Source organism: Gopherus evgoodei, chromosome 9 (genome assembly GCF_007399415.2).
Source record: "Gopherus evgoodei ecotype Sinaloan lineage chromosome 9, rGopEvg1_v1.p, whole genome shotgun sequence".
Classification (NCBI taxonomy): Eukaryota; Metazoa; Chordata; order Testudines; family Testudinidae; genus Gopherus; species Gopherus evgoodei.
This window is the reverse complement of record NC_044330.1, coordinates 80,533,870-80,557,734: the sequence shown is the minus strand read 5'-3', so window position 1 is coordinate 80,557,734 and position 23,865 is coordinate 80,533,870.

Sequence of the window (23,865 nt, the reverse complement as noted above, 5' to 3'; positions counted from 1 at the left end):
ATTTTCAAAACTGCCTACTTAGGTCTCTCAAATGGGACACTTAAAAAGGAAGTATGTCAAATCAGCAGATACTCCTGAAAATTTCAGCATTAGACTCTCAGTACCTTAGTTTCATCTTTGCAAATCACTTTGAGATCTTCTGCTGAATGGTGCTAGGGGCAAAGTATGGTTATCAATATTCTGCTTTTATATCAGAAATGCCTGTCAGCATGCCAGAAGTGTCCATGGTTAATCCATTCATTTTTCCTAAAGTCCCAATACTACTAAACTCTTTCTACTGAAGGTACCTCCCTCACTTTAACTCTTAATAACTTCAGGTTAAAGAGTGATGTATTATTCATTTATTAATATGTGTTATGATTAATTATGAATTGGCTATTAGTAGTATTTGGCCCTTGGCCTCTATAACAAGAGAAAAATCTAAATGGTTAGAGAATCTATAAGAATCTATCAGCGTATTCTTTCCCACCCAATAAAGCATTTTTAAATAATATCTTTTCAATGTAAAATGCTGGAATTATCCAAGGAGTGTTTATACATTTGAAGATATAAAGAGATCATCATTAGAATGGGCAAAAATCCCAGTCTCCTTCAGTGCATGAAACTGGATGATCTGAATTTAAAACAAGCTAAAGGACTTGGATTATCAGCAGTTCAGACTAATGAGCTTTTTCCTTGTGGATGTGGTTCCTTAACTGCGCAACTTGTAATCCATGTCAGCTAGTCACTTTGCTGGGTTTGTCAAAGCTCTTTTATATGTATTGTATAAAAACACTCAACTGGTATTTAATTCACCACAATTTCTGTTATAGTCAATCTTAATTAATTGCATATTTAAACATCGAATGTAAAGTGCCACCAGAATTATTTTAAGTGTAGAAGACAGTGTTGTGTTTTCCCTATGAATGACAAATGGAACGAAGCAAATAAATGCTTGCAAGGGGAAATCTCTAGTTATCTGAGGAGGGACATCCCCCAATCGAAGGAGATTTCAGAAGATAGCCCCTTAGATGTGTGAATTTTCTGAAGAGTGAACACTTGAACAGTGCAAACTCTAACTCACAGGATCTCTTTGAAACCTTCAGAGAGAAGAGGGGTCTTTGAAGCAAGAACTCCAACAAGGAAAACCACATGTGCATTACCAAAAACTGTAATTTCAAGGAAAACTGCAATGATTTGCTCTAACGCCTTCAGTAGTTAAATAAATATTGACCACGGAAGTACACATTGCAAGAGGGAAATAAAACTGCATTGGAAAGGGCTGACTATGAAACAGCGTTTCAATGCAGCCAGCTAACATCCCCAAGAAAAAAAAAATCTCTTAACAAAAACTCTATCCCTTTGAAGAAAAACCCCAAACATTAAAAAGTACAAAATCAGCAAAGAAAGAATTCAGCCTACTTCCCACTGCCATATAATCCTCATCACTCACTGTTATGACACCTCACTTACACTGCCCAATTCAACCTTTACTTTGCTCCCTAAAATACGTGCAAAAGTCAAACCACAAAAGCCAGAAACAAGTTAGTAAACCTGAGAAGGGGGAGGGATGGTAGTCTTCAGCCCCATCACTTGTAAATATCTGTCCACATCATATACTTATCACACCATGGTGGGATGATTAGCAGTCTAAAACTTGATTTAGCTCAGTGGTCTAATAACAGTGGTGTGTTTTACAACATCACGGAGGAGATCTGAGTCCATTTCTCAGTCCCACCCTCATTCCTGACATAGGCTCCCCAAAAAAGCATCATCCAGTTCATATTACAACCTCAGTTAGAAGGATAGTAGCTTCAGTGTTCCGTCTTGTGACTAGGAGAGGGAGTTATGTGGTGCCAAAAGGTTCGAGCCAGGTGCAGCAGAACTTTGAGCTATCTACCCAGCATTTCCATGGCAATACATGGAGGTGTATACCATGCAGCAATGATTTTTCTACTGTCTGACTGCTCCCTAGTTTCTTTTTGGAGCTAGAAGCTAGACCAGGAGAGTCTGACGACTCTCATGCTTATCTCACACATCTCATGATTTTGGTAGGGATTTTTTGGTTTTTGTTTTTTTTTAAAGCCAGCTCTTGGAATCCAGTGTTTAGGTGATAATCTCAAATTTCCATTTTAACAAAAAATGAAGTCCCCATGATTGTGAAGCAAAGCTTGAAAAAGTAAGCTGGCGACCACCTAAAGGCTCAGAAACCAGAAGCCAAATTAAGAACCTCCAATTAAAAACATCTTACAATTTTCAGTCAATCTCATGATTTAAGTGAGACCCAGCTCATGATTTTTGAATGCAAAATCGGGTTAAGGTGGGACTTTTTCTACAGCCTAATTCAGAGTTTTGACTTAAATCTCTCTCCTTCACTCTTCATATGGTGAGACAATAAAGCAGTGACTGTTGGAAGTTCCCTCAGCAGCTTAAATAGACATAATGAGGAGGTTCCTTGGGTGATCTGATTCCTTGTGAGAAGCTATTGCTTCTTGCAACGGAAGTTTGGATAAAGATAGTGACTGGTTTGGGTCTAAAGGTGTGTATACAGTTCATTTCTTATTTTATAACCCCACTCTATGTTTCATGTATATATTTAGCTCATTATACGTATATTAGACAAATTCATCTATTTTGCATTATTCTGATCACATGCCCTGTGCTCCCCTTTTGCTCCCTGGAACACTAATGCTAATTGTGATTATCAGTGGACTCTGATGATAATAATCACTTAATAATTTTGCATCCGATGAAGTGGGTATTCACTCACGAAAGCTCATTCTCCAATACATCTGTTAGTCTATAAGGTGCCACTGGATGGACTCTCTGCTGCTTTAATAATTTTAGGACAAGTGGACAAATTCCCTTGGACCTAGTGGATAATTTACAGCCTTGAGCAATTACGTACAAAGTTTAATGGGACACATACAGGTTAAAAATTGTATTTTTAAAAAAAATTAATCACCATGCCTATGCTACTAATAATATTTAAGATTATTCAATTGAAATAATTTTTCAGTTCTAAATTATTTTGAGGGTTAATGTTAGTTTGTTGCCTTGTACAATGAACATTAACTAACTGGTGCACTAACAGTCTGGGGTTGCAGGGACTATTATTTAGAATATTGTTTCCATTGAAGAGTTCTTGTTGTTGTTTTAATGTAAACATTTCTATTGGTTTTACAGCAGTTCTTTAAAAATTGTTTTTACAATTATTTAGAGCATTGACTCTGATGTGACAGCATCCTTCACCAGCTATACTGTCTGCATGGCTTTCCCTTTTATAAAATCTTATCACTGTTGCCCACTCATTTGCTAAATGAAAAAGAAAAAAAAACCCACCCTAGAAAACCAAAGGTGAACTGCACAATTATGGACCATTATCACAAAAATCAGAAATAGAAAAAAAACCTATGAAGTTATCAGATCCATACCCCCTCCCCTCCGGTCAATCTTGGTAAAGACAGGACAAAAATACTGATGCAGAAAGAACCCTAGCGACAGGCAGAAATCTCCATTCATGCTCAGCATTCCAAAACCACTTCATATTCACCAGGTAGATTATGAACTTTATATTATAACAACAAAACAATCAGCTGAAGCCACAATACAGAACAAATTAATGCTACTTTACATATGATGATTTTCCCAGAGCTTTAAGCATTTTTGTCTTGCTGGTACAGTCTTGCAAAGGCTTCAGGGAAATGTTTAGAATATAAAATACTGTTTCCATTGGCCAGCCTCCCCCCCCCCCCAAAAAAAAAGTGAGAGTAAACAGACTTTGCACAAATGAATAGAGGAGCTAGATAGACTTAGGGTGACCAGACAGCAAATGTGAAAAATAAGGACAGGGGGTGGGGGCATAATAGAAGAATATATAAGAAAGAGATCCCAAAATCGGGACTGTCCCCATAAAATCGGGACATCTGGTCACCTTAGATAGACTAGAGGGAAAGACTCTCTCCTGCTCCCTAGCAGTTCAGTGAGGAGCAACTCAGTAGTCACTGCTCTGTGAATACTATCACCCAATTGATAGCAGCAGCATCTGCTGCCTCGAAATTAAGCACTCATAAGGAGCAGTAATTAGCCAATGGATCTGCAAAGTGATAGTCCCACTGTTCACTCCAAGCCTGCCCTTGTTGAAAGTCCCAGGATCCTTCCACAATGCCATGTAGAGGAGCACAGAAGAGCTACACAGCATGCAGGGGATGTGGATTACCTCTGGACCTCCTGTCCATGGTTTAGCCCACACCCCACACCAGTCACAGTGGAATTCTAGCTACTTCTTCTTATTCAGGGTCTTCAGTGCCCAGAGAGATGGTAAGCAGTGTTTGGCTAATGGCATCATTTGCTGTCACCTCAAATTGAAAAAAAAAAGTTAACAGAAAAGATGCTCAAAACATCATAAAAACACTACACTGTCATCGTCTGATGATGTAATAATGTTGCACACATCAAATAAACTGCCCACATTTTTAAAACTTGCAATACGCTACTGGGTGCTGGGCTATTGGCAAGGGAGGAACATATACATAAATGGAGAACCCAGAAGAGTAAGTGCAAACAATTATTTTCCCTTATTCATATTCAGTTAAGAAAGGTTTTATTTCTTACTGTTTTTATTTGCAAATTAAAGTTTCATTTTTCCCTACTAAGGAAAATGGCAAAAGGGAACATACATCTCTACCTCAATATAACGCTGTCCTTGGGAGCTAAAAAATCTTACTGCGCTATAGGTGAAACCGTGTTATACTGAACTTGCTTTGATCCACTGGAGTGCGCATTATATCCCAATTTGTGTTATATCAGGTGGTATTATATCAAGGTAGTGATGTATTTACATGCTGTATTCATTCTCTCTCAAGAGCTTGTGTTTATTTTACTAGAAAAATTGGCATATATATTGTATATTCATTAGTAGTATATACACTTTCAAAGAACTCACCATAATAGCATCTGAGTGCCGTCAAAATAAAACTAAAATATAGATTAGAACCATGAAATGTCCCTAATCAGATAGATCCTGATCCAAAACCCACACTTTCCACTGGGATTTGAAATAGACCCATGAATTCCATTCCACTATATCTCCAAAATGTCATGAAATAAATCCGTAGTGTTTTCTCAAGGAAAATTCCCATGATAAGTATATATTCAAACACAAAAAAAAATTGCTACCTTAGCGCTGAAGTTTCTCAAGTGTATTTCCCTCATAACAATGCACACACTAAAAAACAAGGAAATTGCAAGTTAAGGCAACATTCTTACCTAACACAATGCCATTCTCCAAGAATTAACTCATTCCCACCAGCACACTAACCCCCCTACCCCCCACCGGTCTAACAGACTCACTTTCAATTCTCTGATGCTATCACCCTTGATGCACACACCAAAAAGAACTGGAAACCCCACTGTGATGTACCATCTTAACACTGTCAGTATTTAATCATTTTGAGCTCATTTGTGCCATTTAAGCATAGCCCACAGCGAGGATGCTACCCCATCCCAGGGCCACCACTATTAGGCATATCGCCTTGAGAAGGCAGGGTGCTTCCCATCACTCCTGAGTGTGCAGTGGTTGCACAGTCATAAGTACAACCCTTTGTAAGGAGCAGCTTACTTTTCCACAGCACACAGCCAGCCAACTACACTAACTGGTGGGTTAGGTGCTCAGCGCATTAATACTACTCTCAACCTGTGTATGCAAGGGAGTCAGGAGGGTCAGTTTCTGGCCATCCAAGAGGGTGGAAATGGAGGCTCCATATACCCTCTCTTTTATTACACACCAGCATAAGGGTCAGGAAGACTCAGAACTCTAATGGCAATATTCAAATTATGATCCTAGCATCTTCATATATTTCCAAGGTCTTTGGATCAGGCCCTAAAATGTTTCCATTTCTTCCTTTGGTTTCTGTAAGGAGATTTTGTGATAAAAATAAAAAAAAATCCTAAACAGACTCAACTGCATTCAATCAGACACTATACACATTTCAAATCAGAATCTTGCCCCTGTTTAGTGAATCTACTGAAGAAGGAAGTATTATTAGAAAGTTCTCAGTAGTAAGTCTTTTTCTAGAAAATGTAACAATCATTTTCAAAGAATTTAGTCACACTCCACTCTTTTCCCAGACATAATGAACAACTGTACGAAACGGATGTGGATGAAGAAATCTTTCATGAAGGAACGATGGTAAAAATGAACAAAGACAGTGATGATAGTGAAAGAGGGGAATATTTTGATGGATCAGATTCTGCATCAGAATTATTTGATACATCTGATACTGCACATTCTGCAACCAAGTTTGATCCTTCTAAGAAGCTACGTGTTCAACAGGAAATGGCAGAAAAAAAATCATGTAAGCAATCTATTAAGCTATTCACTTATCACAGTCTAAGATAAAATGTGAAATTAGATAAAGGAAATGCTAGCAAATAAACTATGAATTTTCCTAGTATTCAGTCCAGTTCTGCTGTAAATCTTCCCATGAAATCAATGGAGGTTTTGCCTGTGTGAGAACAGCAAGATTGAACCAATAGTCTATATCCTAAGTAGTTAAGAATAGATGTTATATAAATTATGTAGGTACAAAACTTGCTAATTTTGTTTGTTGAGTTCTTTAGTCCTTGTGGATCGCACTTATGGTGCACGAGCACCCCTTGCACAGGAGTTCAAACATTCAGATTGGTTCTTGCCCACGCACTCCCCCTCACATGCATAAAGGGACAGGGTGACCAATGCATGCTCAGTTCCTTTGCCACTCAAAGGCTCAAGAGAAGTCTCTGAGCTGTGGGGAAGGAAGGTGGCTAGTGGGATCCATTTGCACAGAATATCTTGAAGAACAACAGTTACTCTAAGTTTAGTAACTGTTTCTTCTTCTTCAAGTTCTTGCATATATGGCTCCTGCTTATGGTGATTAACTAGCAGTCTGGTGAATTAGGTGGTGGGAGCTAAAAGTTCATTTGAACATGGACTGCAGAACTTATCTTCCAAGTTGAGCATCCACTCTAGATGCTCATACTAGAGAGAAATGGTTGGCCAATGAGGACCACGTTGTTGCTCTACAAAATTTCAATGATTGGGCTTTGCTGAAGCATGCTGTCAAAGTAGCTTGGGCCCTGGTAGGATAAGCAGTTGCCCCGCTTGTTAGCTGTAACTTATTGATGATGTAAGAAATCTTTGTACAGTCCACAATCCCTTTGAATAATCCTTGAGAGGAGAGTGACCTACCTTTTGATGCACTACCATATGCTATAAAAAGAGTCTAGGAAATTTTCTGAACTCTCTCATTCTACTAAGATAGTGCAATAGGATCATTTTTGGCAGCTAGGGTATGTAACTTTGCCTTATCTGGGGACAAGTGAGGCCTTGGAAAAAATATAGGTAAGCATATATATTGATTAATATGAAATTCTGAGACAATATTAGGGATAAACCTACAGTGATGTTGCATAGTTACCCAGTCTGCACAGCATACTGTATATGGGGGCTTTGATATGAGTGTTGGGATCTCTCTCAGTCTACTCGCTGAAGTGTGACTACTTTAATTGATAAGTGAGAGAGGGAGCAAAAAGCCAGAGGTTCAAATGGAGGGTCCATAAGTGAAGAAAGGACTAAGTTTAAGTCCCAAGAAGGTGGTATTTCCCTTATTGGTAGATATATGTGCAACAAGCCTTTAAGAAAACTTTCAACAGTTGTATGAAAAAACACCAAAGAACCTTGGATAGCAGGAAGAAAGGCTGAGATCACAGCAAATTGAACTTTCATCTAGTGCAGAGATCGACAACCTTTGGCACTCGGCCCACCAGGGTAAGTTTGTTTACCTGCCATGTCTGCAGGTTTGACCGATCGCAGCTCCCACTGGTCGTGGTTCGCCATTCCAGGCCAATGGGGGCTGTGGGAAGTGGCGGCCAGTTCGTCCCTTTGCCCGCACCACTTCCCACAGCCCCCATTTACCTGGAGCAGCGAACCGTAGAAAGTGAGAGCTGCGATCAGCCGAACCTGCAGATGCGGCAGGTAAACAAACCGGCCTGGCCCACCAAGGGGCTTACCCTGGCAGGCTGTGGGCCAAAGGCTGCTGATACCTGATCTAGTGAAAGTCTTGGAGGAGTGGCCTCTACCTGGCTGAACAGCTTCCTGAGTATCCTTGACTCAGTGGGCAGCAGGATTGCCTGACTGCTCCAGCTGCTGAGTCTTGGAGGTCTTGTGCTTCCTAGGGGATAACGAGCTCTGTGTTATTTCCCTTGTCACTGGAGCTCACTGATTAGACTCACAACATGAGGTCAGAGTCTGCCTGAGGTCTTATAGCAAGACAGAGCGGGTGAGGTAATATCTTTTAGTGGACAAACATCTGTTGGTGAGATGGACAAGCTTTTGAGCTATGCAGAGCTCTTCTTCAGGTCTGGGAAAGGTACTCAGAGAATCACAGCTAAATGCAGGGTGGAATAGATTGTTTAGCATAAGTGGAGTGGCTCATTAACACCTTTTCAGTCATAGGACAAAAAAGGGGGGTTAGTGGGTTTCAGGTAATGTGATGATTTTGTCTTATTTTTCTGTGTGAGTTCTTTCAAGAGCGTAGTGATGGTCTGGTTTCACTCACATAGTTGTTCTTGGAGCATTCAGTGCACTGGATGAAGTATACCACATGTGATAGGCATGTGTAGGACCCAAGGATCTTGAAAGGCATGTTGTGGAGGGTATTGATCATTGTATCAATGGAAATATGTCTGCAGGTTTTACATCTGTTTTTCTGGCAGGATCCGGTGCTCTCTGAGTTGGTGGGTCCTGATCTGTGGGAAGCTTGCTTCTGATGATGAGGTTGGCCAGAGGAGGGGAATTCAGGAAAGATTTCTTTCAGGATGTAGTTCATATCAAGTATAGTTTGTAATTGGATACCCATATGGGTTACAATGTGGAGTAGCAGCTGACAACTAGGATTGTACAATTGCAGGGGAGGTTATTTTCTGTATTGAAGCAGGTTCTCTTGGGGTATTTGGGAGGCCCATTCCAAGATATGATCTACTTCTCTGGTGGAGTGTCCCTGTTTGTTGAAGGCGGTTTTAAGTATGTTAAGGTGTGTACCCTGGACTTTTTCTTCTGACCATTTTCTGTGGTAGATGAGTGCCTGGTGTTAAATAACAGATTTCTTGGTGTGTTTGAGGTGGCTACTGGGTCTGTGAAGGTAGGTATGGTGATGGGATGATTTAGTTGGGGTTGGTCCTGCTTTGAACAGGGGTGTCATGGCATAAATAAACCCCCACTCTGAACCTTAGCGTCCAAAAGATGGGCTACCAGCATGAATCCCCCTAAGCTTAATTACCAGCTTAGATTTTGTAATGCTGCCACCAACCAGGACTTGCAGTGCCTGGTATACTCTGGTCCCCCAAAACCTTCTCAGAGGACCCCAAGACCCAGACCCCCTGGATCTTACACAAGGAAAGTAAACCCTTTCCCTCATCGGTGCCTCTCCCAGGCTTTCCCTCCCTGGGTTGCCCTGGAAGATCACTGTGATTCAAACTCCTTGAATCTTAAAGCAAAGAGGAATGCACCTTTCTCCCTCCTCTTTCCCCCTCCCCAAGAGGTAATACAGATTCAAGCTCCGTGAATCTAAAACAAAGGGATTCCACCTTTCCCCCCTTCCTTCTCTCTCCCTGTCTCTCACCAATTCCCTGGTGAGTACAGACTGAATTCCCTTGAGCCTCAACAAGGGGAAAAAAATCAATCAGGTCTTAAAAAGCAAAACTTTTAATAAAAAGAAAGAAAAAAAGTAAAAGTTGTCTCTGTAATTTAGATGGTAAAAGTTACAGGGTCTTTCAGTTTATAGACACTAGAGAGGAGCCTTCCCCCCAGCACAAATACACATTAAAATCATTCCAGCAAAATATACATTTGCAAATAAGGAAAACAATCAAAAAGACTAAACTGCCTTCTACTGTTACTTACTATTTGAACAGAAAATTAGAGAGCCTGTAGGTACGTCTGGTTATCCTCTCAGAACCCAGAGAGAACATGGACAAAGCCTGTAGGTACGTCTGGTTACCCTCTCAGAACCCAGAGAGAACATGGACAAAGAAAAGAACACACAAACAAAGACTTCACTCCACCGAGATTTGAAAGTATCTTGTCTCCTGATTGGTTCCAGGTTCACTGTTTGTTAACCCTTTACAAGTGAAAGAGACATTAACCCTTAACTATCTGTTTATGACAACGGGGTTGGACTAGATGAGGTCCCTTCCAACCCTGATATTCTATGATCTGTGGGTTTCTTGTACGTAGTTGTCTCTAGGGTTCCATTGTTGAAGCTAATGGTGGTATCTGGGAAATAGATGCCAGTGTGGGAGTGGGATGGGTGGTGATTGTTTAAGTTCTGGTGAAAATCTATGAGGAAGTTTAGGTCTCAACAATTTTTCCATTAAAAAAAGCCTCAGTGTATGTTCTCTGAGTGCACTTCTTAAAAGCCTTGCAGATGGCACACTTTGAGAGGACATGAGATTTCCCCTAAGCAAAAAAGCCAAGGCTTGTGTCCATCTGTGAGAGGAATGACTTTCCTGCAGGAAGGCATAAAGGCTGAATTGACAAGGTAATTGACTAGCCTCACTGACTATACAAGAAAAAGAAAAGAAAAGAAAAGAAAAGAAAAGAAAAGAAGAAAATGTTTGCTGCTTTTCAGTCTCTTTCTTTCTTTATTTTTGTTTTAAACTAAGTAGCTAACAACTAAATAACCAATAACCAATAACCAAGAAAGACGACTAATAACTTATAACTAACTAACTAAACTAAACAGTCTAAATAAGGACACAAAGTGTTCCAACTCGGTGTCGAATGGCATTAGAAGGAACTGAGAATGAAACAGGTCATGCCACTCTTTATGCTGGTTAGGAGTCTGGGGGCACCCCTACTGGACACTGCTAGTTACACTTCCGAACTCCTGTGCAGGAGGTGCTGCCACACGGTAAGTGGGAGCCACATGCATAGGAACTCAAAGAAGAAGGAAAGTTAGGACTGAAGTTAGACCTGAAATTTTCGAAACAAGATTTGTTTGGCTGCTTACATGAAATGGCTGATAGCACCAGAGGTCATTTTTAACATACTGATTTTTTAAAATTGCACCTCTTTTCCTCCTCATTCCACAGTGAGAGTTAATGTACAGATCCCTGTGCGTAAGTTCAACAATCTTCTGAAGCACAAACCTGACAATGTTTTCAGAAGCACCCTATATAATTACAGATGTGTCAATATCTTCAATTACAACAACACAGCATGACCATTTCTCCCATGAAGATCACCTTGAGCTGAAACTTGTTTCATAAGAACACTTCAATATATAAATTGTATGATGGTAACAGAAACATTAATTGTTGATTCCCTAATGAATTTGTTACTGGGTTTTAGTCCTAGATTCAGTTTTTGGTGAACTGCCTCCAAAATCACTGATCAAGACCAATCTCCTCTTTGCAAAGCCTGCACGTCCTAAACAAAGACCACAAACAAAGAAAAGACCACTTTTCTTCAGCAAAGAGGTAAGCCTCTGACATCTAAACTATGAAGTAAGTATAGGGACAGAAATGTTTTTCGTTCGTTTTCTTTTATGGCAAATTAAGAACTTGATGAAATAAAAATGCAGACACAACTGCGGCCATTTCAAGTGACAAGTCAAATGTAAGCTTTTAAAATTAAAGAGCAGACCTCTGGTTTTCAGAGGGCAGTTCTTGAAAAAAATCACATTCCCTTCAGATGTCTCAAATTGGGCACTTAAAAGACCTAAAATTTTTTGAAAATCTGGGCATTGTACGATAAGCTAAGAAACCCCAAAGATGCCTTTTACAATGTGAACATTGTAGCAGTCTTAATAGTTATTTGCAAGCCAATATATTTCATTACAAGTATGCAGAAATACTGTTAGTCTTTCCCATAGATGAGAACATTATTTCATTTCACTAACAGTGAAATTTCTTAAACAACTAAAGAGGCCAGCAAAGGATGATTGCTAGAACAGGACACCTTTAACATGAGGGTGATCTGTATTGGAAATCCTGAAAATCTTTGAAAATGGTTGCCTAAGTCTAGACTTTCAACTGGAGTTGGTCCTTACTGCAGTCTTATGTATATATACTAACTGCAAAACAGCAACTTTGGTTGTAACCTTGCAAAACTCTAGCCATCTTGTGGCAATTGACTTTTTTTAATTGACTAAAATATGGCAATTTTTTCTATTCACATTAAAAGTATGTGGATTTTGCGCTTGGTAAGTATAATAATTTTGTAAGGCTGTTTGGTCACCTTCCTGGATATTAAAATAATAATGAATTTTAATCTGTGTGCAAGAGCTGAGTCATGTGCTCTAGCTACTTATGCTACCTTAGCAATGCTCAGCTGAATCTTAGAACTATCCAGTCAAGCTGACATATTAAAACTCTGGAAACTAGCTAATGCTGATCAGATATTTCATGCAAAGGTCTATTAAACCCTGTTGTAGAGCGTTTCTACTGCAATCACAGGTTTGTTTTTTTGATTTTTGTTTTGTTTTAAATGAAGGCAGTGTACTAAGGACTTCCAAGAGAGCATTTTATTTTTCACCATATGCATTCATTTCTGGGTATAATTTTGTGATTTTCCTTTGATGATGGAGGGAAGGTAAAACACTTGTATTTTAAGCTTGTGATTTAGGCCCATGCTTATTGGATTAATAACAGTGAGTGCCTGTCTTAAGTGTAATTATATGTACTATATTCCTAATAGGCTTTTCTCTACTGTAATTTAAGACTTTTGTAGCTGACAGAGCGAGACATCAGGAAGTGAATGCTGACGTTCTGGAAAAGGACGATCAATATGAAAACGTGAGAAAATGTTTTGTGCGTATTGGTGGGATGCTGGCCATGCCTGTGCCTGTGCCAGGCCCACTCTTCACCAATGAGGAACTGTTACTGTGAGCAAGACTCAGCAGGGCAGGCAAGCTTCACTAATTTAGGCTGCATTAGACTCTTTGCTTCTGCTTCAGCCTGTGCAACAAACCCAAAATCCAAATGGTGACTCTCTGAGGGAGCGGAACATTAACTTCATTGTGCGCTCTGCTTGGTTGCTATTCTCTAAGCACTGTTCTTCTGCAATGCTACCTGCTGTGAAAACTCTAACAAGACTCCATTTATTTGTGATATAAGAACCGGAATAAGATAAATTCTCTTCCTTGTGGGAGTTTTAAAATGCCACATTATCCGTTAAGCATTAGCATTGTGCATGAGTCTGCACAAGACACAGAAGAAGACAGATACAGTCCTTGTCCCGAGGAGCTTATAATCTACATAGACAATACAAAAACTTACTGGGAAACCAGACGGTATTTCTATCTTACAAGTTATTTTGTGTGGGAGAAATAATTCTTACTAACATGGGTCAGAGTTATTAGTTTATACCTTCCTTTCTACTCAGCTGAAATCCAAAATGTTGATGAACTCTCAGAAATGTATAGTTGGAGCCCAATTTTCAAATGTGGACATGTTAACAGGATGTCCAAATCCAATGTCTGGATGCTCAGACCAGAACATAGGTGCATAGTAAAGTTTCAAAGCTATATTAAGTCAATGTTCAGTTGTAAACTTTTGAAAGAACCCCATAATGGTTTGTTCAGAGTTACGAACATTTCCATTCCCGGGCTGTTCATATCTCTGAGGTCTATTGTAAAATAACAAAGTGCAATTTAGAAAGAGTTTTAATAAAGATTCTAACTGTAGGTAAAATTTAGATACAGACTGAGGTAAGATTGGCTGCTGCTGAGGTCTTAAGTAGCAGTTTTCCAGATCTAATTTGTTCCTTAAATGGGTATTCCAAAGAACTGGGCTATATGTATCTGATTTCTTCCCCCCATCTCCATGTACAGCGCAAGCCAACTTTTAGATGTTCAGTATTCCAATCTATGAACTATATCATGTGTAATTAGAGGTGCGGAGAAATATTATTTTCATTTACAAAACTATAGGCTATATGTTCCTGTGATTTGCAAGCCAAAAAGCAAAGTAGCAATTACTAACCACTGTTAGTAGAAAATCTGTGAAGAATTCTACACACAATTCTAATTCTAGAGTTTGAATTGTATATGCTACCAGAGCAACTTACAATACAAAAATGGTCCCATGAGGATGACCTGAAAACAGAATTAAAAGGTGATGTAACCTGAAGAAGTGTGGATGTGTCGATGCACAGAAGTGCTAAAATGTGCTATCCAGAAAAATAAAATTAAGAATGTAATAAGTTCATTATCAGAAAGTGCAGCATGTTAATGTATGAATGATATATGAACATCCCTAGATGCTGCAAAAGACAAGTTATGATGCTGTTAGTGGTAAATATTTGTAACAAACATTGAAACAAAAAGTGCCATCATCAGCCATCTTCCAGAATCATTGCAGCCTCCTTCAGGAGGTTCAGAAATAATTGAATGACTGACTGTATTAGCCCTACTCTAATTGTCTACAATGGGAGTTCTGTATGTGGAGGGCTTGCAAGATAACAACCACAGTTTGCAGTTGATAAACAATGAATTGAAAGGGACTCCTTTCCATGTTAACTATCAGCAAACTGAGCTGCCCAAAATGCATTCACTTTGCTTTAACTAAACAGTAGCAGTAGTATATCTCATGTAATCTCTAGCAGTGACTCTCCAAGCTTCCAGGAAAGATAAAATCAAAAAATGAATTGTTATACAGTGATACAGCTCCTTAGATTAAGTTTGCTCTTTTGAACTCATTTTCTTTCAATACTGTAAGAGTCACTAGATGTTTTCTTTTCTCTCCCTGCTGCCCATGCAGTTCTGCCCTTTATCTATATCTGAAAAGGTTACCTGGAATGGAAAAAAAAAGTATCTTTTTTGAGGGGGGGTTGCTTTGCTTCATTATGATATCAAAATAAAAGGGTTTTTAAATGAATTTTGCCTAGTTTTTACATTATAAATCTTATTACGTTTAACTCATTATTTAGACAGTAATGGTGCTCAAGGCATGCTAGCTGCTTCCCTAACTAGAACTGGTCAGGGACTGGCATTTCTGTTCAGCAAGGAATTCCAATATTTTGATTATTTTTCATTCTGATTTGGAATGAAAAGCTAACATTTTCAAATTACCCATACAATGAAAATTTAAAAATAAAATAAAATTCAATTCAGGACCATGAGTCATTTTGTAATATAATATAAAAGTTACAATGAAATGAAATGAAATAAAACAAAATATTTTGACTTTTCCACCCACCAACTTTTTGTGGTTGAAATCTACAGATTCCGATAAAATGTTTTGATTTCAACAAAACTGCATTTTTCCATGGAAATCTGTTCCATTTAAACATTTTTGACCAACTGTAATCCTAACAAAGCTGAAGACAGTCCTTGATCCAAAGAGCTTTCAGTTTAAAAGTGCAAAGAGGCAAGGGATGGGGAAAGGGATGTAATGTATGTCAAGGAGGAAGATTCCTATTCCCTCGCGTTCACTGGGTAGCATTTGACTCTACAAGTGGTCCCATTCAGCTACAGAGATTGGAGAATCATAAGAGAACAATCACAAAAGCCATAGGATGATAAGAAGTTAATCAGGAGCCCTTGATCAGTGTTAAAAGCATCTGAGAGGTCCAGGAGGGTGAGGATGAAGTACAGACCATGAGATCTGGCCAGGAAGAGATTGTCAAGACCTTGATGAGTGCAGTTCAGTGGAAAGGAGTGTGGAAGCCATAGTGGAAGAGATACAGGATGGAGCTGGAAGAAACTCAAGGCAACAGTTGCAGACTGCACATTTAGATCTTGACTTCCTTGTCTTTGCTTGGTAACTCATTGGAGCACTAGCTTGATTATGGCATGATAAGATACAAGTGACTGGAACCTGAGCAAACAGAAGAAAGGATTTGTACTCAGACTTTAAAATTCTGACAAAACACTTTTTTTTGGGAAAAAGATTCAAAATCCTTACTTTAATTGAAAGGTGAGAAAGCTCCTTCTCTAGCTCTCTAGTCCAGAGAAGAAAAAAAAACCCTGTTTTTCATTACAATTCTTTGATTAAAAAACACTAAATCTTTTCAGGCCTGCTCTAGATTATAAAACAATCTAAAAAGGGCATAACACAATTTGTTTTTCTTTGCAGGCCACTTTACTAAACCTCAGGAGTAACTGCAGATTTTGTGCAGTTAATTAACTAATAAAATGAGAGGTGACAGTTTAAGAAAACTTAACAAGTTCATTTTCAGAAAATGTAATTTGCTGATATATGAATAAATTATATTATTCCCCATAAATCTGTGAATGGCAAACCTTAACTAAGCTTGGCCATTTCTGAAACATGGGGCCAATGTCTTGACCAGAAAATGACACATATTTGCAGTAGATTTTCAGCACTGCATATGTTCCTATAGATTTTTAAAGACATTTCTCAGCTGTCCCCTGGGCAATCGTTCAATACTTTTGCTCACTGCAGCCCAGTGTACAAAGAAAATCAGTATGAGTGTACAGAATGTCAAAGTGGAGAGCTGTTTGGCATATGGCACACCAAAGAAATTCTAGCATCATGCCATTCTTAATAGAAATCATTATAATCAGATGTTCACCATTTCCCAGTTAGTTTCTCCAAATTAATGAACACATTTGCAATCAAGCAAAATATTTTTCCTCTCACATTGTATCCTCCTGGATCTTGCATCAAGACACTTGGTGGACAGACATGAATGGTCTATTTATTAATCTGGTCTTTTAAAAAACAAAATCCTGAATATAATATTTTACACACTCATAAAATGCCATATTTTAAAAACCTACTTCATTTTAATGGGCTTTGAATGCAAGAAGAATTCAAATTCCATAAAGAAGTGAAAGAGTTATGGAGCGAAGATTGCAGTATCTTCATGGAATACTGTGTGAATTCCAGGCATTAACGTTTTTTGTGCAGACTAACTGGAATCTATTTAGAAATGTTCATCCATCAGTTATTTACTTATTTATTTACCAACTGACCCTCTGAAGTGGCCTGTACATTGCATGAATGGTTTGTTTCCATTTCCCCTTTAATAATATTCTCATCCTCTTTATGATGTCATCTGCCAAACATTATCAGCCTGACAGAACAAGGCACACCTACAGGGGAGATGGCCACAGCACGAGAGTAAGTTCTTGTGAATACTAGGCTGGGATGAAAATGTCTGAGAGATGGAACTTGTCTTGATTCAGGATTAGTGTTTTGGATTTTTGAGGTGTTTTTCCTGCTATAAATTCAGAGATTTTTAGACAAAACAAACCTTTATTAGCTTATAAAAATGTGTTGAAAACGGCAAGAAAAGTGGTTAGCTAAATTTGGAGCCTTATGGGTTGTTCCATTTAGAAAAAGAAACTGATGATAGAGTCAAGTATTTTCTGGTCCTAAGTACCTTTTAATTCATCCCTGCAAAGTGCAACATTTTGGTATATTCTGTGATTCACATCCCTGTAGTCCTCACAGTGATTCAGTGTAGATAGAACCTCAGTCTGTTTTTCTTCTGCTGACTCACTCTCACACCCACCTCCCACCCCAAAAACAATGCCCATGAGGGAGGTACATCCAGGTAATTCAGATTTCTGAGCACCCTTACACTTTTTGGCCAGAGACACATGCCTATGTTTTGTGTTTGGAGACTGCTATTATTTCAGTCACTTCTTTATATTCCTCCTAAATGAAAAGCAGTGGTTACACCCAACCCACAACAACAAGGTTGAACCCGACTCACAACAATACTAATCTATACAGGCTGCCCTAATTTTGACAAACAAGTCAGTGCATGTTCATATAATTTTTAGCTACATATTGAGATACTAAAAACAAAACAAACAAAAAGGGGCTGGATCTTTTCCTTTAGCCAACTAGCCATGCAGGGTGGGGATTGCTGTCTCTATGACCAGCACCTCAGAATTCTTGCTAGCCCAAGGACTTAAATGATGGATAAACCTTGAGCTGCCCCCTTGTGTGAATTTCACCAAGAGCAAGCAGGGATTGAGTAGTGCCAGCTAGCATGTGTTACTGCTAGCCACATAGGGTACATCTGCACCAGTGGTTCTCGAATATTTTTTCCGTGGACCACTTGAAAATTGCTGAGGGTCTTGGCAGACCACTTAATGATCTTTCCAAATGTTGTTTGTACCGTTAGTTAACTATTGTAAAGAGCTTTGGATAACAGTGCTATATATAAAAAAAAATAATAATATTTAACCTTTTTTGTTCTACAAATAAAAGCACACAACTCATTGTAATATCAGTAGTCTTTCTAATGTAATGAATGTGTCCTCTCTCCCCTGCCGCAGCAGCCTCTGAGGTGGGGCTGGGAAGGAGGGGGGTCTCTCCCACACCACAGCAGCCACAGAGCTGAGGCTAGGAAGGAGGACCATCTCTCCCCAGCAGCCGCAGCCCTGGAGTTGGGGAAAGTCACCTCTTTCTCTGTCCACTGCAGCCCTGCACATCCCAAATTCCCTTCTTCTCACCCCACAGCCCCCTCTCACCTACCTCCTATTCCCCCCAAGCCGCTACCTCACCTTACATGTGCTTCTTCTCCAGGGAACTATCCTCGGACCACCTGAACGGACCTCGCAGACAGGGCCAGCCCACAACATTTTGGCACCTGAGGCAGGGAGCTCAAATGACACCCCCATACCTCTTCGCTTGGGCAAAAACTTTGAAAGGTCTCAATTCTGCCTTCTTCCTGTTCTACTCCTCTCACGGTACTGCTCTGCTACCTACCCCAATAAAGGAGAACTAACAATATAAAATACCTTATTAAAAAAATTTAAGTAACACTTAACTTTCAAATGCCTGAACAGCAAATGTAACTTTTTTTGTCTGCATAGTCAACACTGGCATTTTTATCTGTTTGAATAATCAAAGTAGTGTTTTCCCTGCCTTCTTGGTTGCAAAGATTTGAACTGCTTCCTGAAGAGCCACAGTTTGGGCCAGTTTATGCTCTATTGAGATGCTTGCAAGGCCAACCAGCCTCTCCTGTGTCATTGTGAAGCGTAGATTTGTTTTTATTAACTTCTGCATTCTCCACTGGCAATTGCTCCAGGAAGTGTTAGAGGTATGTGCAGAGCAACAAAAACATTTGGAAAGAGGGTGGTCATCTTATTTGTGCACATATATTCTAGAATAGCCTTTGGACTTGATCCTGCTGAAATGTATCTTGAAAGGGCTTTCAGTTCATCACCTAAATCCCTTGCATCAATATCGCACATGTCATCGCTAGTGCCCTACATTGCTGGTGTAGGTCTTCTTCAGGTATAGTGAGGAGTTTTGGAATATCATACAACATCTCAAATATACTGCTGTGTTCCTTGAGCTGCATGAAACATTCAACTGACTGTATTGCACAATATAGCACCTGGTTCAAGAATTCAACTTTGAATTGTTGTTTGGAGTCTCTTATGGGATTATCCTGTGCCTCATAATCAAAATGCCTTCTTCAGTGACTCTTGTATTCTTCAATGGGTGGGAAAATAGCTTCAGTGTGAAAATAGCTTCAGTTCCTCTGCCAACTTCTATGCACTCTTCAGAATGTTCTGAAATCTCTCATCTGACTGGTAAGACTGTAGGTATGACTTTGCTTTGTCCAGTTATTCCATTGCTCCAGATATATCAAGGTTAATGTCTTGGAGTCTCTTGCTTACAACTTTTATTTCAAACAATATGTCGTTCCACAACACTAAGCCACACAGAAATTTGAAGTTATATACGTTTCTGGTGATTCCATTTCCCTCTGCCACTGTTCTCCCACGAACAGTTCCTGTCATAGCATTATCCTCCATAATGGCAACTATGGCATCATCTATCTTTCCAATTTAGTGTTTGATAGGCTTTATCGCCTCCAGTCGACTTTCCCATCATGTGGCACTCAGTGGTTTCAGTGTCAGAGAGGATGTTCCCAGATGTTGCTTCAAAATTTGCCATCGATGAGTTGATGCAGAGAAAAATACATAGATCCTTTGAATTACATTAAAAAATTCAGCAGCCTCACTAGAATCTGATGCTGCATCACCGACCACCAAGTTCAATGAATGAGACTGCATGAGACAAAGAAAGCTCAAGGGTTTAACTCTCGGATCTGTGTCTGCACTCCTCTGTTCTTCCTCTCATGTTGGCACCATCATCATAGCCCTGACCTCTCATGTCAGCTATTACAATTCCCGTATTTTCCAGCTTTTTAAGAAGCACATTTGTCATACCAGCTCCTGTAGTATCATCAATGTCAATAAATTCTAGAAAATGCTCTCTGACAGTCACCATTGCAGGGACATTCTCACTAGGTTCTGTTGTTGTTGCAAAACACACCATTAAAGTCATTTGTTCCGTATGGCTGATGTCAGGTATGCAGTCCAGAATAAGAGAGTAATTTATTGCTGACTTCAGAACTGCCACAATCTTCTGTTTGACTTTTGTTGCCAGTAACTGTAATGATCTCATTTTGAATTGTTTTTCCAAGGTAGTGGTGTGTGTACATTTCTTGGATGGTGACTCTTCTTAGATGCTCCTGGAGTACAGCACCAAACTCTGCCATCAGCTCCACAGTTTTAAGGACGTTTCCATTGATTGGCACATACAGCTGATCTGAAGTGCCACACAGTGCTAGGTTTTGGGTAGCAAGCATTCTCACAATGGCAATGAGCCTTTTCAGAACATTTTGCCAGTAAAGAGATTCTGATGCAATCTTCTCTTGATGCTGATCATCTATGGTGGCCTTTAACCTTAGTCTCATCTCAAGCTCTTTCCACCTATGGAATGCTCTCTGGTGATTTGCTGCCTTCTCATGGTATGCCAGATTTCTAGCCAGATTTTTCCAGTCCTTTGTTCCTGTAGAACCCAATGTGGCTGGAACATTAATCTGGAAGAGTTTGCAACAAAAACAGAATGCAGCATTCTGGATTTTTGAGTACATAAGCCATGGCCTCTCCACTTTGTCACCATTTGGGATTTTACGCCAGTAATGTGTTGGATGGAAACTTCTCTTTTCATTGTCTTTGGGAAAATGAAGTTTTTCACTTGCTGGGGCCCATGCAGTACAAGGAAGTCTCTCAGGCTACTGCTCAGGTGGGTGCACAGTCCTGGATCGTCTAGACTTAAAGAACTAAACTCAGCAACAGCTGTTTCTTGTGCCTCCACCAAACTCTTTTCTGATCTACACTTTTCTTCAGGAATGTGCATGGTTACATCCATTTGAGATGGAGATATAGATGCTGCAGTAGCTGCCAGGTCACCTGCACTCTCACTAACTGGAAGATCAGGCATCTCCTCACCACTCACATCCTCACTGGGGCTGAAAGGCTCACCATGAACATTTGTGTCTATGTATCTCAGGACAGCTCCTTCCTGCTTAGATAGAAAAGCTTCCTTTGCTTTCTTTCTTTTTCTGAATGCTGCCCCAGAGGGGCGTTTTCTTCTTTCACTCATGACTGCTGTTCTGTGCCAGCTATAGTGGCTCTCAACACATAGCTGAAGGGGACAAATAAGCAGGCTGGTAGCAGGGCCTGAGTGAGGGAATATATCAGTGTCTTAAGGGTCTAACTGGCTCCTTCTACTTCAGTTGACTGCCTGTTCTCCTCAAGCAGGTTCAGGGAAGCAGCAGGAAACAGGAAGCTCCCTGAGAAGCCAATGTTAATCAGTCCAGGCTCCTGGGGTGCTAGAGAGGTACATAAGAGGCTCCTCCTCCTCTCTCTCCCAGCAGCTCCTGCTGCTTTCTGTTATTCCCTCTCCCCTTTGCTCATGCCTGCCTGTTGTGTCTCTTGTGCTCACCGTCCTCCAGCACAGCACTCCACCATCTGTGTGTCTAGAGCAGAGAGAATACATATGCACCAGCAGCAGACACAATTTTCTACACTCTGGGTCCTAGTGGTGCCCCCACCACAGTCCGGCACCTGAGGCGGCTGCCTCAGTTCACCTCATGGTAAGGCCAGCCCTGCTCACTGACAACTGGTGGTCCACAGACCACAGTTTGAGAACCTCTTGTCTATACTGTAATAAAAGACCCGTGGTGGCCTAGCTATGACTAGCCCAGGTCACCTGACTGAAATTTGGACTCACAGGGCTAAAAATTACAGTGTAGATGGTTCATGCTCAGGCTGGAGCCTGGGCTCTGAAATCCCATGAGCTGGGTGGGTTTCAGAGTCCAGGCTTCACCTGAGTCCAAATATCTACACTGCTATTTTTGGCCCCATGAGTCTGAGTCAATTGGCCTGGGCTCTGAGACTTGATGCTGCAGATTTTTTATTGTAATATAGATGCACCCATCTATTCTAACTAACTAGGGGGCTGGAAACTCCTTTCTTCCTGGTACAGTAACTGTGCATTCCTCCCCTCACCTCCCCAGTGCAGACCAGTGGGGAGGCTTTGAACTTTCATATTAAAAATATACTGATATAAGTGCTGTAGAAATATACAAAGCAACTGTACCCCCTCCTTCACCTCTCCCCCTTCAGCGGAAAAACTGCACTGACTCTTATCCTTTCCTCAAATTAATTTGAATACGTAGCCAATCTATCCTCCATATTATTCTCCAAGATAAGAGGAGCACAACAAAAAATTCTCCTAAAAACCTGTTTATTATAGTTAGCTGTTGACCATTTTCCCTTTAGGAAAACATCTCACATACAACTCTTTCTTTTAAAAGCATGGCAAACCTCTCCATTCTCTCTGATGTACAAAGATGGAAAGTCTTTTACCAAACCAATCTATACTACTGTGATCTTCTTCCAAATGAAGAACGGACTGAATCACACTAGGAAGTAGTTATGGAGATCTATATAAATTATGTTGTCATGCAGATCTTGGAAGGGCCCATGACTTTCCTAGGCTTGGTCTACACTACAGATTTAGGCCAATGCTAGGCACCTAAAATTTTAGTCTAAACTAAATTTTGCTCCCACCGACTTAATAATTCCACCTCCACGAGAGGCGTAGAGCCAACGTTGATGTAGTTAGGTCGACGCAGTGTCAGTGTAGACACTGCATTGCTTATATCGACTGTTACTAGCAGTCAGGAGCTGTCCCACAATACCCCACACTGATAGTACAATTGATACAAGTAAACCTGGTGAGGGTGAGGACGTGCACCACCGACAAAAAGAGCAAAGTTTAGACACAAACAAGCGATGTAGTTACTGTGGCAGCTGTATTCCAACCTAAGTTAGGTCGACTTAATTTTGTGGTGTAGACATGTCCCTAGAAAGGAAAGTTTGTCTAAATCACCTAAACTGCAGCAGGATGATACCTTCTTGTCAGTGGAGAAAGGTCTCTTTCATTGACTGAATCAAAACTACCGGTCTCTTCTTCCCAATACAAGAAAATGTGCCTTTCACTCATTCATATTGCAGCTTGATGGTCTCTTCTCACCAGAGACAGAAATTCAGTGATTCAGACTTTCCTAGACGTGAATCTCTTCCATGAAGAACAGTTATGTGTCTTCTTAGCAATGGGCAGAGTGCAGGTTTTCTTGGCATCATTAAGGTTGGTGTTAGCTTCTCTCCCTTCTTCCACTCCCCTTTGTTCTCTCTCTTACACCAGTGTCAGTGGAAGGACAGAAGCATCATATCTTGAAGTCTCATCTGCTGATTGAGGTATATCTGGGACTAACGAGTCCTTGCTGTTATGATCAGACTTGAATGATGAAGGAAAATATTAGAAGGTTCTATTAAACACCAAAAATATGCTCTGATAATTGCCTGGCTCATTTAAAATTCAAAATGGAAATAAATTTCACATTTTTTACTGCAAGAGTAATGAACCAATGGAACAGCTTACCTAAGGTTGTGAAGGATTCTCCATTACTTGAAATTTAAGTCTTTATATTAAAATAAAAATATATTCTAAGAGTGAGGTTCTAGTCTAACTAGAAGGACTTGAGGCAGAAATTAC